The 13122-nt window shown below is 42.0% G+C and overlaps 1 long non-coding RNA gene across 1 annotated transcript in view; it reads right to left on the bottom strand.

The window, feature by feature from the left end:
* The window catches only part of LOC114059896, a 29373-nt gene extending 23666 nt beyond the window's left edge, over positions 1-5707 (bottom strand). The window contains exon 1 of the long non-coding RNA XR_003571760.1: positions 5553-5707. This is a non-coding gene — a long non-coding RNA (uncharacterized LOC114059896). The remainder of the gene's footprint in view (positions 1-5552) is intronic.
* Between the last annotated feature and the right edge of the window lie 7415 nt (positions 5708-13122).

The following is a 13122-nucleotide window of genomic DNA, read 5'->3' as shown; positions in this document are numbered from 1 at the left end:
TTTAGGCTTAGTTGGTGCTTCCGACTACTTAATTACCCAGAAATGAGGTAGCTGTGCTCTTAAGCAAGTCAGAAATGCACACTGATGAATGCTGGGCAACACAGGCCACATAGTTTTCAGAAAAACATTCAGATATGTTGTCAGATTAGTTTTGCAGGTGGGAGCAGTGAGTCTGTCTGCTTCTTTAAATGTCTTTCTTCTCTATTTTCTAAAATATCAATATTGCATTATATTTCATCTGCAGAATCCGTTTCTTCCTTTTGTAACATCATACACTGAAGTAGAACCTTAGAGACAGCTGTTGCCTCTGCTCAGAATCCATCAGGAGCATCCTTCTGGCCATGGCCAGCCACAAGACCCTCATGGGTAACCCTCCTTGGGACAATGGGAGCAGGAGGAAGGAATGGATTCTCTGGAAACACCAAGTGCCCAAGGCAGTCCCATAAAACACAAAAAGCCATAGAATCATAAAACCACTAAGGCTGAAAAATACCTCCAGTATCATCAAGTTCAAGCATTAACTCAACATCATCATGTTCACCACTAAACCTTATCCTCAAGTTCCACATCCACACACTTTCTGAACACTTGCAGGGAAGGCAATTCCACCATTTCCCTGCACAGCTTGTGCCAATGCCTGACTACCTTTTCAGTGAAGAATTTTTTCCTACTATCCAATCTAAACCTCCTCTGATGCAACTTAAAGTCATTTTCTCTCCTCCTGTCACTTGTTACTTAGGAGAAGAGACCAACTCCCACCTCACTGCAACCTCCTTTCTGGTATACTTGTAGAGAGTGATACCATCCCCTCTGAGCTTCCTTTCCTTTGGGCGAAACACCCCCAGCTCCCTCAGGTGCCCCTCATAAGACTTGTGCTCTAGAACCTTCATCAGCTGTGCTGCCCTTCTCTGGACTTGCTCCAGCACCTCAATGTCTTCCTTGCAGTGAGGGGCCCAAAACTGAACACAGGATTTGAGGTGCAGCCTCACCAATGTCAGGTACAGGGGGAGAGTCCAATCTCCTCAAGTGCACTTTGGCTGTCCATTTTCCCAGGGCATGGGAAGTGGTGCTGCTTGGCTGCTGGAAACCCTTGCACTCCAGGGACAGTGCAGCTGGCAGAAAGAGAACCTAAACAAGTCCCAGCTCCTTTGCTTGTTAGACAGCACTGTGGGGGAGGAAGGGGATACATCCGCTCCAGAGGTTTTTCAGGGGAGGTTGGGAAACATCCCTTTTCCCCCTGAGATTCCTTGCAGCTGCAATCATAAGGCCCAACCATGTCCCACACTGGTGGCACAGCACAGCACAGCACAGCACAGCATAGCACAGCACAACCAAGCCTCTTTCTGTCAGTGCTGCTTCCTACCTCATGCTGCTTACAACTCTGGCACACAAGTCTTGGTTTGGCTTGAAATGGGAAAGGTCTGTCCCACTGAGCTGGGATGTAAACAGGAGTTTAGCTTTACAGCAGCTGGAAACCAGCTTTCTGGACTTGCTCCTGTTGTTTGCCAAGTACTTTCTATTCACAGGAAGATGATGAAAAACATTTAGATGAGATTGTGGCTGTCTAGTTCCTAGCAAGCCACTATTATTAGGGAGGGGAGGAAAACCCAAACCCAAACCCCAAAAACCTGGACAAGTTACAAACCTTCTCTACAGCTTAAACAGAGACTTGGTCTAATTCCTCTAATTGACTGGAGCTGCTCTTGCCATTGACATTACAAACAAGGACATTGAAGCCAGAGAAAGAAAAAGGCAATAAATACCCTGCTAATCTCTACAGTAACACAGAAGCAATAGCAGCAACATTTTGCTTCAGGAACCTGTCCCCAACCTCTTTATCTAACACAAAGGTACTGAATGTATGGCAGCAACTACTGCATTTCTCAGACAGAGTGATGTCAGCAAAATGTAAGAGAAATGCCAGGCCAATTGTCCTATTAAAAAATAAGCAGACAACAGATTGACAGGGGATACTAGAAATGCCCAGAAATGGACCAGGAGAAGCTCATTCAAAGCATCTCCTGCTCCTTTCTCTAATAAGACTTCCTTTTGCATGAAGTAGCATCTCGTGCCATTGGAGTCAATGTATATTTGCAGGAGATTCTTGAGCCCAAATGACCCAATCCCTGTGTTTTGAAAGGAAAAAGCTCAGCACCTCCCCACCACCTCAAAAAAGACCCCAAACCAAACCAAACCAAACCAAACCAAACCAAACCAAACCAAACCAAACCAAATCAAACCAAACCAAACCAAACCAAACCAAAGAAAAAAAACACCAAAACCAAAAAGCCTCCCTAACTCAAAAACACCCAAACACCAAAACAAAATGAAACAAATCAAACAAACAAAACCAACCAAACAAAACCAAAACAACAGAAAACAAACAGGAAAAAATAGTGATGTCCCCTGGGGCAGCAAAAGAAATATAAGAAACACCATTACAGTTTTTGGATGCAGGTTGAGTGGATAAAGCTTTAGCTGTTTCTACTGAGCCATCCTGGCACTGAGGGCTCTGTGGCAGGAGAGTAGATGTGCTTCAGCTGGAACACTCCAGAGTCAGGGCAGGTGGATGTCCCATGGTTCACTTATTGGGTGGGTAGACAATGAGACAAAGGCAGAGACAAGAGGGGATCCTGCAGGGGTTAGTTGATCATATAAAGAAATTACATGTCTTGATCTCCTTTCCGGATGTGTTCAGTGCTGTTATTGAAGAAGAATATGGAAGCCAAGTATAATGGAAATTTACAGTGACACTCGTAGGTCTACTTTGACTCAAAGCTGAACAACCACACGAGCAGTTAATCAGTCATATTTCCTGTCCTGAAGAAATTTTGGCCCAAATGCACATATCAGGACAAGGATAGGAAGAAAAATGAAGCCTTGTGGACACCCTGCCCATGGAGGCAGTACAGTCAGGGGAGAAGGGAGCCCTGCTGCTCTCCTCGCACTGGTGCACAGCTACAGCCAACACTGCTTCCTTGGGAAAACTCCATGGTTGAAGTAATATCTGACCTCTGAACTCCTCTGAAGCAGGTGGTGAGTCTGGAGTCACAACTTCATCGACTTCTGTCCAGGTAGCTTTAGTTACCTCTTTACCGGGAAAAATGGATGGAGGCAAACACCTTAATTGAGGTACTTCTATCAAGTCAAACTTACGCATCTATAGACTGCCACAGTCATCTGTCGTCACTGCAAACAATGCAAGTGACCTGAGCCTTACAGGGTCCCTTCAATTTAGTGATTGTTTAGCAACTCCGAATTACACTGTAGGAAGTGAAGGACCAGACGGGAAAGTGAAACTTTTTAAAAGCCGTTTTAGGCACAGCAGATTCCTTATAAATCCATTCTGCACTCTGGGTTAGTTCTGCAGGCCGTTGATGTAATACTGCTGTCTCTTCCTACATGCCTTTTTCAGCAAAGGGCAAAAAAAAGCTTTTCCTTCTTGCTCTCCACTGTTAAGCTCAGTAGAGATTAGGGACCACAACTCTTGCTTATGCAGGTGCAAGCCAGTGCAGTCACAGGGAAGTGACTTGGGTCTTGGCAGCGCTATGATTTGTTCCATTGTGTAAATGGTATCCCAGCACACAGCAGGCTTCCCACTCCTTATTCAGTTAGTGGTTTGTCCTGGACTGACCTGGATGTAGCAAGTGAGAAAAATACTGGACGAAACCTTGTTTGATCCCTTATTCTCTTTTAACTACTAACGAAGCCACCTCTGTACCAGCATGATACATTGAGAGGATGTGGACAAATATATCTGTGCTGAGGAGTGGCAGAGGCTGCAGTCTGCATTTAGAAATGCTGAGTGGTGTGTTTTTCTAAACTGGCTAATTAGTATGGGCTTGAAACTAACGGCTGTGTTTAACTGACAAGGCAATATGCCCTTCACCCATCCCTTGAGATGTCAGGAGAATTATTTCTTTTGAAAAACATGCCTATTAACTCATTCGTCTCTATCCGCTTTGATCTTTTCAATATAATCCTTTCCCTCTGCACTTCATTTCTCCCTACGGAGGAAGCCATGAAAGCAAATCATACTGATTTGCAAACAGCTCCTCCTCCTTTGCCTTCTGGGTTGCATGGCTGGGTCTTCTGTGCCAATGGCTCTGGTCTCACATGAGGAACCGGGAAAAAGACAAAACTATGATCGCAAAGTGTTAGCATTGGTGCAATCCCAAAAAGATTCTGTTAGAGAAACTGAACTGCTTCAGATGCCTCTGTCCTTCGCCGGGGCAGCAAGGAGATCAGGAAGAGACAATGATTCAGCAAGTCACAATTTTCCTTCCAGGTTGTTCCGCTGGGATCTGGATTAAAAGAAAAATTGATGACCTGGCCTTTAAATGGAAAGGAGGATAAGGTTTTTTGACAAATCTCATTATGACAGAAGTACCATGCAACCCTACTGCAATGTACACCCATACACCACGATACTTGTTAATACCTGATGAAAAAAGGGCAGAATCTAAAAGTAAAGAGTGGGAATGAAAAAAATAGAATATAGCAATAAATATGTACCGATATTTAGGGCCAAATCTTGCCCTCAGTTTGAAGAGTTCTGTATAACAGTAGGAAATGCCTGTGGATATCTGCAATTGGATACACTGTTCATTATATTCAAGACGGAGAAGGTAATTGCCAAATTGGCAAATGCTGCACTTCTCAGTTTCAGTACCAATGGTGAATCTGGCTTTGCATACGAGTCATGGGAGATTTTCAGTGCTTAGGCTGCCCTTGAGATATGAGAGGCATCCTTTTGCAAGGTAAATGTTTATCTTTTGCATTTCCAGAAATATGTTTGAAGAGACTTTCTTCCCTCCCACAAGGGTCTATTTGGCACTTCAAGAGTCTTGTTTGCTTTGCATTTCCAAATAGGGATGCCTCTATTTTGGCTTCTACATTTGGGTAATGGGCTAACAGTAGCTGTATTCCAGGAGCGCTGAGCACTTCTTTACATTATTTACAATAACTGCAAGATGCAGATATGTAAGACTTCACAAGGTCAAGCCACTAGGACTTAAAACACTGCAGCATGGAATTATAGGCCTATTTTGAGCCACTAACATTTTTGTTAATTTTATTTCAAGCCAGCAATTGCCTGCAGTATCATATGAAACAAAACAAAACAAAAAAAAAAAAAAAAAAAAAAAAAAAAAAAAAAAAAAAAAAAAAAAAAAAAAAAAAAAAAAAAAAAAAAGGAAAAAAAAAGAAAAGAAAAAAAAAGAAGCGGAAAAAGCAAAAAGCATAAGGGAGTAAAAAAGGTTTGGCCGTGAATAACATTGCTACACATTGTGCACCAAAAGGAGATGACTTCAGGGACAAATGACCCTTGTGACAGACTTCCCCAAATCACAGGATGTCAATTTGTTTTTTGAAGGCACCTACTATGTATTGCAAAGGACTAATGGGAAAAAGTGCATGCTGTCCTTAGACTAAATAAGTGTGGCTTTGTTTTCAACCTAGAAAAGATAGAAAGAAGGAAAGAAAGGGAGGGAGAGAGAAAGCATGTCACAGATGAAAGCATGTTCTCAAAGGTCATGCCAGAGTGTTCTTACCTCAGCAAATGCTCTGGATTAACTTCATAATGAAATAATCCTGCTATCTGATACTGCCTGAGAAATAAACAGTGTTCTTTTAAAGTTCTTGCCCATTTCACAGCACTTCCCTGTGACACTGTAATAAAGTAGGTTGCAGCAAGTATCCTGCATGCCATGCCTCCAAATGTACCAGTTAATTACTGAGCCCTTTAAACCTACTAACAAGACAAGCCTTGTTCTTTCAACCTATTGCTTTTTGCCAAAAAAAAAAAAAAAAAAAAAAAAAAAAAAAAAAAAAAAAAAAAAAAAAAAAAAAAAAAAAAAAAAAAAGGGGAGAAAAAAAAAAGAAAAGAAAAAAAGTCTGTTGGGCAAATAGATCTTTCCAGAGAAAACAGATTTGTTTCCAAATCACTCAACTGTGCTGAACTGGAAAGGAAGAAATGTTATTTTTTCCAGGATGAAAGCAAAACAAGATCTCTCCCTGTTTACCCTGTCTCACCCATTTCTAAAGAAGGTCAGTTTAATTCCTTCATTACTTTTCCTGCTGTCTTATTTATCCTGAAGTCCTCTAGTCTTTTTCAATTTCATTGGCAAAGCCCAGCCCAGTTGGTCCAACATAGGAGTGCACTATGCTATGCTCTTCCCTGCCATGTGAAGATGCTGAATAGAGTTGGGCGAACTGTAAACATCCAGACATTCCCCTTTCTTACTCGCCTTTCCCATGCTTCTGAATAAAACATAAATCTCAAGCACTTATTGTTGATTTAGTTTTCTTTTAGCATTTTTTATTCATTACGGATGACTGTAATGAATAAGACTGTAAGAAGACTGTAAAAACAATCACGAATTCAAACTGCACCCTGTGTGTTTTGCCATGCTGAAATACAAACCCTTGTACCACAAGCACCTTTTAATACTGGTGCCTGGGACTGAGTTTGGAAGGAAGGAATGGCAGTAGAAATAAAAGGCAACATAGTAAGCCAGAGAAAAAAGCTTTTCTACCCTCATAACAGGTAGCTTTTGATCTTTAACTCTGAAGTAGCCCAGGGCAACTCCCGAAGGGCGACTACACTTGAATTACAGTGAGTAGAGGCCATCATGTTTGCTTATATCAGCCCAGCTAGCATACAAGGTGTGTTTTGCATGCCGTAGAGTCAAATGCATAAATAGATATACATTTCTTTAATAGCCATGGAGTGTAAGAGAAGGTCATTAGATCAGTTAGTTTGATCTACTAGATGGCATCTTAACAAAAGAAAAGTTAATCCTGCTGAATTCTCCTGTAAGTGTTCTTAGTGTGCTGGGTTAGTTACACCAGCTTAACCTCTTCTGTGGTCACGTACGCTCCACTGACTTTGGAGCATCAGCATCAACAAAACAGCCTGAAGGGAGGTGTGTGCTACCTGCCGATATGCAGGTTTTAGAGTGAAAGGCCCCGACACATGATCAAGTGCCCATGCCTTATCTACAGCCTCTTCCACCCTTGTATTACTCATTCCTGCCTTAGGTGCTGAGCACGCAGACTCTACAGCAGCTTTGCTGGATGAAGGGAGCTGTGAAGTGATGACTCAGGCACCATAACCTGACCAGGTGCCTGTGCCCTGAATGTGTCTGGGCAAGTCTAGAGACAAAGTGGATTCACACAGTGCACACACCAAAGAAGCCAGGAGAGCCACCATGACCAAAGGCTCTTTGTGAAACTCTCCAGTAGTATGTTGAACCTATAGCCGAACTCATTTCTCAACTTGTCTTCTACACAGGCCTGTTGTACTATGAAATGTGCTACTTTTAAAACCAGAAAAATATAGGATATAATATATGGCAGTCTCTACAGGATTCCACAGCTTTGCTAACAAAATGAGCAGTAATTTCACATCTTTCATTGCAATTTCAGTTCAAGTGCCCATGTTAAGTGCAGCAGTCCTTGCAAAACAAACCATCTCTCCTCCATGCCTCCCTTTGGCGACTAGTCAGATTTTATCCACTGTCCTGAAACTGCCAGTGGATTCATTTCACCATGTTGTTCTTCACTTGCCCAGACACTAGAAGATTAGTTATGCATTTTTCTCTTTTCTGATTTTGGTGGCACAGGATGCAGACCTTTCAACACCCACCGTCCTACCAGAAGTCCTTTCTGTGTTTCAGTGTTTGTCATTTTCAGAGGTGGTGCTGGGCTTTCTAAAGTTGCCTGCTGCTGAGGGGAGAACCTTACAAGATGAAATATCCTGCTTATTTCCAGGGAAAATGTCAGCCCAGGAAGCAAATTACTCTTTCCCAGAGTGCTGCATTTCCCAAGGGGCAACGTCAGGGGGAGAGACACATCTGTTTCTACACCTCTCTGGTACACTGGTTTCCATTAGAAGTAATTGCCTTGGTGACACTTCCTCCAGACTGGATTCTGTGATGAGAACAACTGATCCCATGCTACCAAAGCCATTTAGAAAATGCTACCTACCTCATCTTAGCTCATCTGTATATCCACTGCTGGGATATACAGATACAGTGTACATACATACATGAAAATTGTTACGCTCCATTGAAGTCAATAGGAGTTATCTGAGGGAGAAGATGGCATCTTCTTTTTATTTATAACCCGTGTTTATTCACTCACTCTAGATCCCCCTAAACACCCCCAACTCTTCTCTACATAGATCTAGTCCAGCCTGCATGAAAGCAGTGTTTGCCAGCTGGTCAAGAAATTACACTGTGCAAATAACTACCCTAGAGGAGAATGGCCTTGGCAACAACTACCTGAGTACTGGAGAAATGCAAGTAGTCAAAGGGCAAGGCTTTGGAGAGCACTACCATGAACTATCTGGTGGAACATATTAGAGAAGACATTCAGCAAATATGACTGAGACCTCTGATTTTCTGCCAGCTGTCAGGTTTGGAATTACAGCCATAACAATTAGCCATGATTGCTTCCTGATGTTGTTAAGTACGGTGTAAAGATCACCAGTTGGAGTAGTTTCTTTCTGTGATATTTAAGTGCATTGACAAAGAGGAGTATCAGATCTCAGGACTGAAGACTAGAGATGGATTGGCAGGTGTGTTAAGGGAAGAGAAAGGAGAATCAATATTTACTGTTTATGCTAAGCAGGTCTCCTACCAGACATGCACTGGCAGTATCTGTTAAAACATTACTATACAGATAAATAAGGATAATTACCCTAAGTAGTGTCAATAAATTATTGGGCTTTACCTAGAACTCATGTCTACCATTAAAAGGCCATTGGTTTGGAGTCCTAAGATCTCATAGACAAAACTGATGAGCAAATGTTAGAATTGAAGACCTTCTGTACGAGCACCCTTGATGCCAGGTGATCAAAAAAATGTTCCAAGCTGAGCTCCTCTGCAGGTCATATCCAAATCTAGGAAAGAGCACCTGTCTAGGCAGCTTGAGATACTGATTACTAACTACTGCATCAGTAGTATCTGATAGCATGCCCTATGCAAAAGTACTATGATTTGAAGCAGGATTAAACAAAATATTATAAGTTCAGTACACTTGAATTTTGAACTTCAGATTTACACTTTCAGTGAGTATAGGATGAAGACTATTTACTCTGAAGGGACTGTATAATGGCACCACAACCAGTCTTTTCCCTCTTCATTTAAGTACTCCCATACTTGTACCCATACCCTCAAAGCTTCCCTGAAGACTTTGGAGAATGGAATGAAGATAGGCTTTGTGTCAAGAGATGAATCAGTTCAGCAGACCATGTTGGAAGACTTGTTTACCCTTGTTGACATCAAAATCTGGTGTAAAGTTAAAGCACTCCCCTAAAGATGTCATGACTTCAGTCATGCCTAGCTTGCAGAGTCTGAAGTTGAGGTATTTGAGCCTAGGTTATTGCCGTTTGCAAAATAAGTTGATGCACACAGAATTCTTATTTTTAGGACCCAGCCAAATAACATGCCATCAGAAAAATTATTAAAAGCCTTTTTGAATACCTTGGCTGCTGGACACCTGCTATCCAAGAGGTGTAATGTGGAGCTGTTCAGTTACAAATGATCATAAGAGGCAAAATCATTGTCTGCCTCCCCTGACAGAACAGATGTTACTTTTACAGTCAGACTTTGGTTAAATGCTTAGGGAAAGAGCATTTCTGCCAGATCAAATGAATGCCCATGGAAACCAACCGTGGCAGAAATTAGTTTAGTTAAACATTTGAACTAATCCTCTCTGAAATTCTTTTGGCACTGTTTATTCAGCTGTAATTGTTTCATGAACATACAACAGTTTAAACAGGGCCTTAGAACCTGGGTCAAGCCCATACAGTTCATTTGATACAATTTAATTTGACCACTTGAGAGGCATAAACATTCTTAACATGTAAATTAAAAGTGTCTCAAGAAAGATTCAGCTTTTCACTAAATGTTGTTAAAAAGTAGACAGAAGCCAAACAGAGGACTGTTATACAGAGTCGGTAATCTGATACTCTGCTATGATTAACATGAAACTCTTTTTCACAGTAAAAACACCTTAGACTTGAGATTCCAGACAGAGGGGATTTTTTTTTTTAAATATGACAGAGTAGATGCGTTACTATTCCATAATTAATGGAAGAAAAGTCTTACTAAAGTTTGTGTAAGTTACACAAGATTTGGAGTTATACTACCCCCTTACAGGATACAACCCTGTAAGTTACTGTTCCCAGTGTTGCTAAAAATTGTGTGGTAGTGTAAGGTTAGCAGGTATACAACAAACCATTTGATTTTCTGTCTTCTCTGGAAACAGAAGAAATCAGTGGATAAAAAAAATTACCCTTAAATATTCCCTTAACTCCAGCAGGAACCTTTTTTACTCTACATCAAGGCAAAGGCCCATGTTTTCATTAATCTATATTGAAGAAAAAGGCTACAAAGACTTCTCTGATGCTTTATTGTCCAGGAGAAGTAAACAATGTTCTATGACTGCCCAGCAAAGTTTGCCATAATGGAGGTGTGGGCCGGCACAGCTTAGGGCAAACACTTTGTGCACAAACTAGGAGGTACAGAATCACCGTCACAAGGATGACACTTGCTTCAGGCTCCTGATTTCCTCTTGGTTTGTCTCTGCTAACCAGTGGAGCTGGAGAGATACATCCGCCCCTGAAAATGCCAAACACCTGCAAAGTGGGGGTGCCAAAAACCACTGACATTTATAGTGTATAATTTGCCTGGTGGGCCAGCCTCACAGAAAGTTCTGCATCTGCTGAAGAGAAACATTTTGTAGGGTAAGAAGGTTCAATGCAGCAAAACGCACCTTGTACATTAGACTTCTGGTAGGTTTGAGTCTGGGAGAAGTGTGACATAAACACATGTAAAGGGTGTTTCAACCTAAGGCAAAGTGCTTCCAGAATTCCCTAAAGTACCTGATTAGTGGGGATATCTAAGGGCAATTAAACTACTGGATTAAATGCCTTGGAATAGGCTGAAAGACAGGATGAATCTTGGTTCCAGACTCCACAAAAACGCCTAGGTAAGCCAGTAGTTATCACTTTGATTTATCATGCAAAGAAGAACAAAAAAAGGAAAAACAGGAAAGAATAATAATCTGCCTTCTGAACTACTTAAAATAAAAGTGAAAGTGCATTTGTCAGTCAGACATTTGAAGAGTAAACTCAGCATAACGCTGAGAACAGTTTTTTCACAGAAAGATGGCTGTGGAGAGGCTCTAACACAGTCCAGACTTCCTAGAAGCTTATCTAAGCAAACACATAATGACAATTCAATCTTGATACAGTACTTCTCATCTTCATATTCTATTTTCCTCTAGATCTGGCCAGGTGGATTTCTATCCCTTGGGAAGCCAGGCAAAGGGGAAATGTTCACATCTCTACTTTGGCCAAGGGAAGAGCAGCACTAAAGTCCTTCAAGATATAGGGTGAACATAGAGAGTTGGACCTCAGGGAGGTGCAGAATTTATGAAGGCTGACTCTGAGGGTCTGGGACAGCCAAGGTTAGACAGGGTAATGTAGAAAGAGTAGGAAATGAATGGAAGAACAAAGTTACAGAGGTTTGAGAGGCAGTGGTGTTGCGAAGGTAGGATTGAGCAAAAGCTCTGAGGTAAATACTTAAGACATTGTTGGGAAGGGTAGATGGAGATGAGAACGGTAAGTCAGGAAGTTGCAGGTTGTGGCTGGGACTAGAGTCAAAGGAAGAAAAAAGCAAAGTACTCTAGGCTTTCAGAGGAAGGAGGCTGAGGACAAAGAAATCAAAGGGTAGCTTTCTCCTCCCCCAGCTTTGACAGGAATTATTTTTATGAGCAGAATAATGTGAATGTGTAGGGTCTCTCTATTCTCTCCAAACCCATGACAAAAGATGCCCACCTACAGTCTCTTTTTACCAGTGTGTTAATAACACTTCAAGTCTCAAAGGACTTCTAGCAAAGCAATACTACTGCTGGCCTATGGGAACAACAAGACTACATAGAGGTATTTATCACTTCTTCAGGGTAGGCCTACTCTACAGACACCTCTGCAGGTGATACGTGCAGATTGCAGGGGATATGTGCTTTCTGCTGTGTTAACTGCAAACACAGCAGCAAAAGCACAGAGCTCAGTTCAGGCTGTAAAAACTCAAATGAGAGCTTGAGCAACTGGCACACCTTGCAGCACAGAGGCAGAAGGGGTCTCATTCTTTAAACATGGACTTTTAGTGCCATTTAAGATCCCTAACGGTACCCAAGAGGTCTGGGCAGCCTTACAAATATTAGAGAGGTCTGAGATGCAACATTTCCCTTTGGAAGAAATTGGTGGAATCCATACAGGGTGAATTTTGGCTCCTCAGCGAGCACTAGAGGCCTCTGCATGAGTAAGTTTTCCTCATAGTTCCTACAAGATTACATCTCTACTTCTAAAAAAGAGGAAGCAAGGACTGCTGCCAAGGCCAAGCAGCACATACTGACTCCTGCCCCTCCTGCTTAGGGCTTGCACTCTCCAGTCTAGGCGGCTGGGTCTTAGATCTCATCGGAAGACCATGCGGTCTTCCCATGACTCTGAGAGAGAAATGCCTCTTTCTGTTTGTTGTCTTTTTCACTCAGAAGTGTGTGAGATACCCCAGTGGTTTTGCCTCAGCTCACCTAAGGGATGTTTTTACAGGATGCCCACAAACACACATCACATGACTGGATGTGTGCTGTTAGAGCATGAGAATGAGGATAAAAAACCGGGGCATTGGGTAGAGGGAGCCAAACCTGAAGCATTCTCATCTATCCTGCATTTGGGAGGGCTCCACAGGATTTTTTTCAGAGCAATATGTATCTGGGATCACCCTGTGCATGACCATTGGTCAGCTGATTCAGACCACTACTGGCATCAGATGATATTTCAGGTTTAAAATGAATCACTGCCATTGCTGCCCAATTTTTTTACTGCAGTCAGCCTCACTAAACAAACACTCAGTTGTTCAGCTAGTCAGGTAGCAAAAAAAATAAAAAAGGAAAGAAAAAGTAGTTGCTTAAGAGCTACTGCTTTTTGAGGGCTTGGGTTTTCCACTGCTTTTGCTGGTCAGCAAAACCTGCTAAGCAGAACCAGACGGCTGTGACCTCTGTGCACTGCTCTTGGTTTGAGTTGGAACGTGTTACCTCGGCGTGCATAACCCA

Source organism: Empidonax traillii, unplaced genomic scaffold (assembly GCF_003031625.1).
Source record: "Empidonax traillii isolate 1590-97213 ecotype Southwest subspecies unplaced genomic scaffold, ASM303162v1 scaffold247:size2371522, whole genome shotgun sequence".
NCBI lineage: Eukaryota > Metazoa > Chordata > Aves > Passeriformes > Tyrannidae > Empidonax > Empidonax traillii.
Note: the sequence above shows the minus strand (reverse complement) of the source record. Positions and strands in the feature narration are given on the sequence as shown.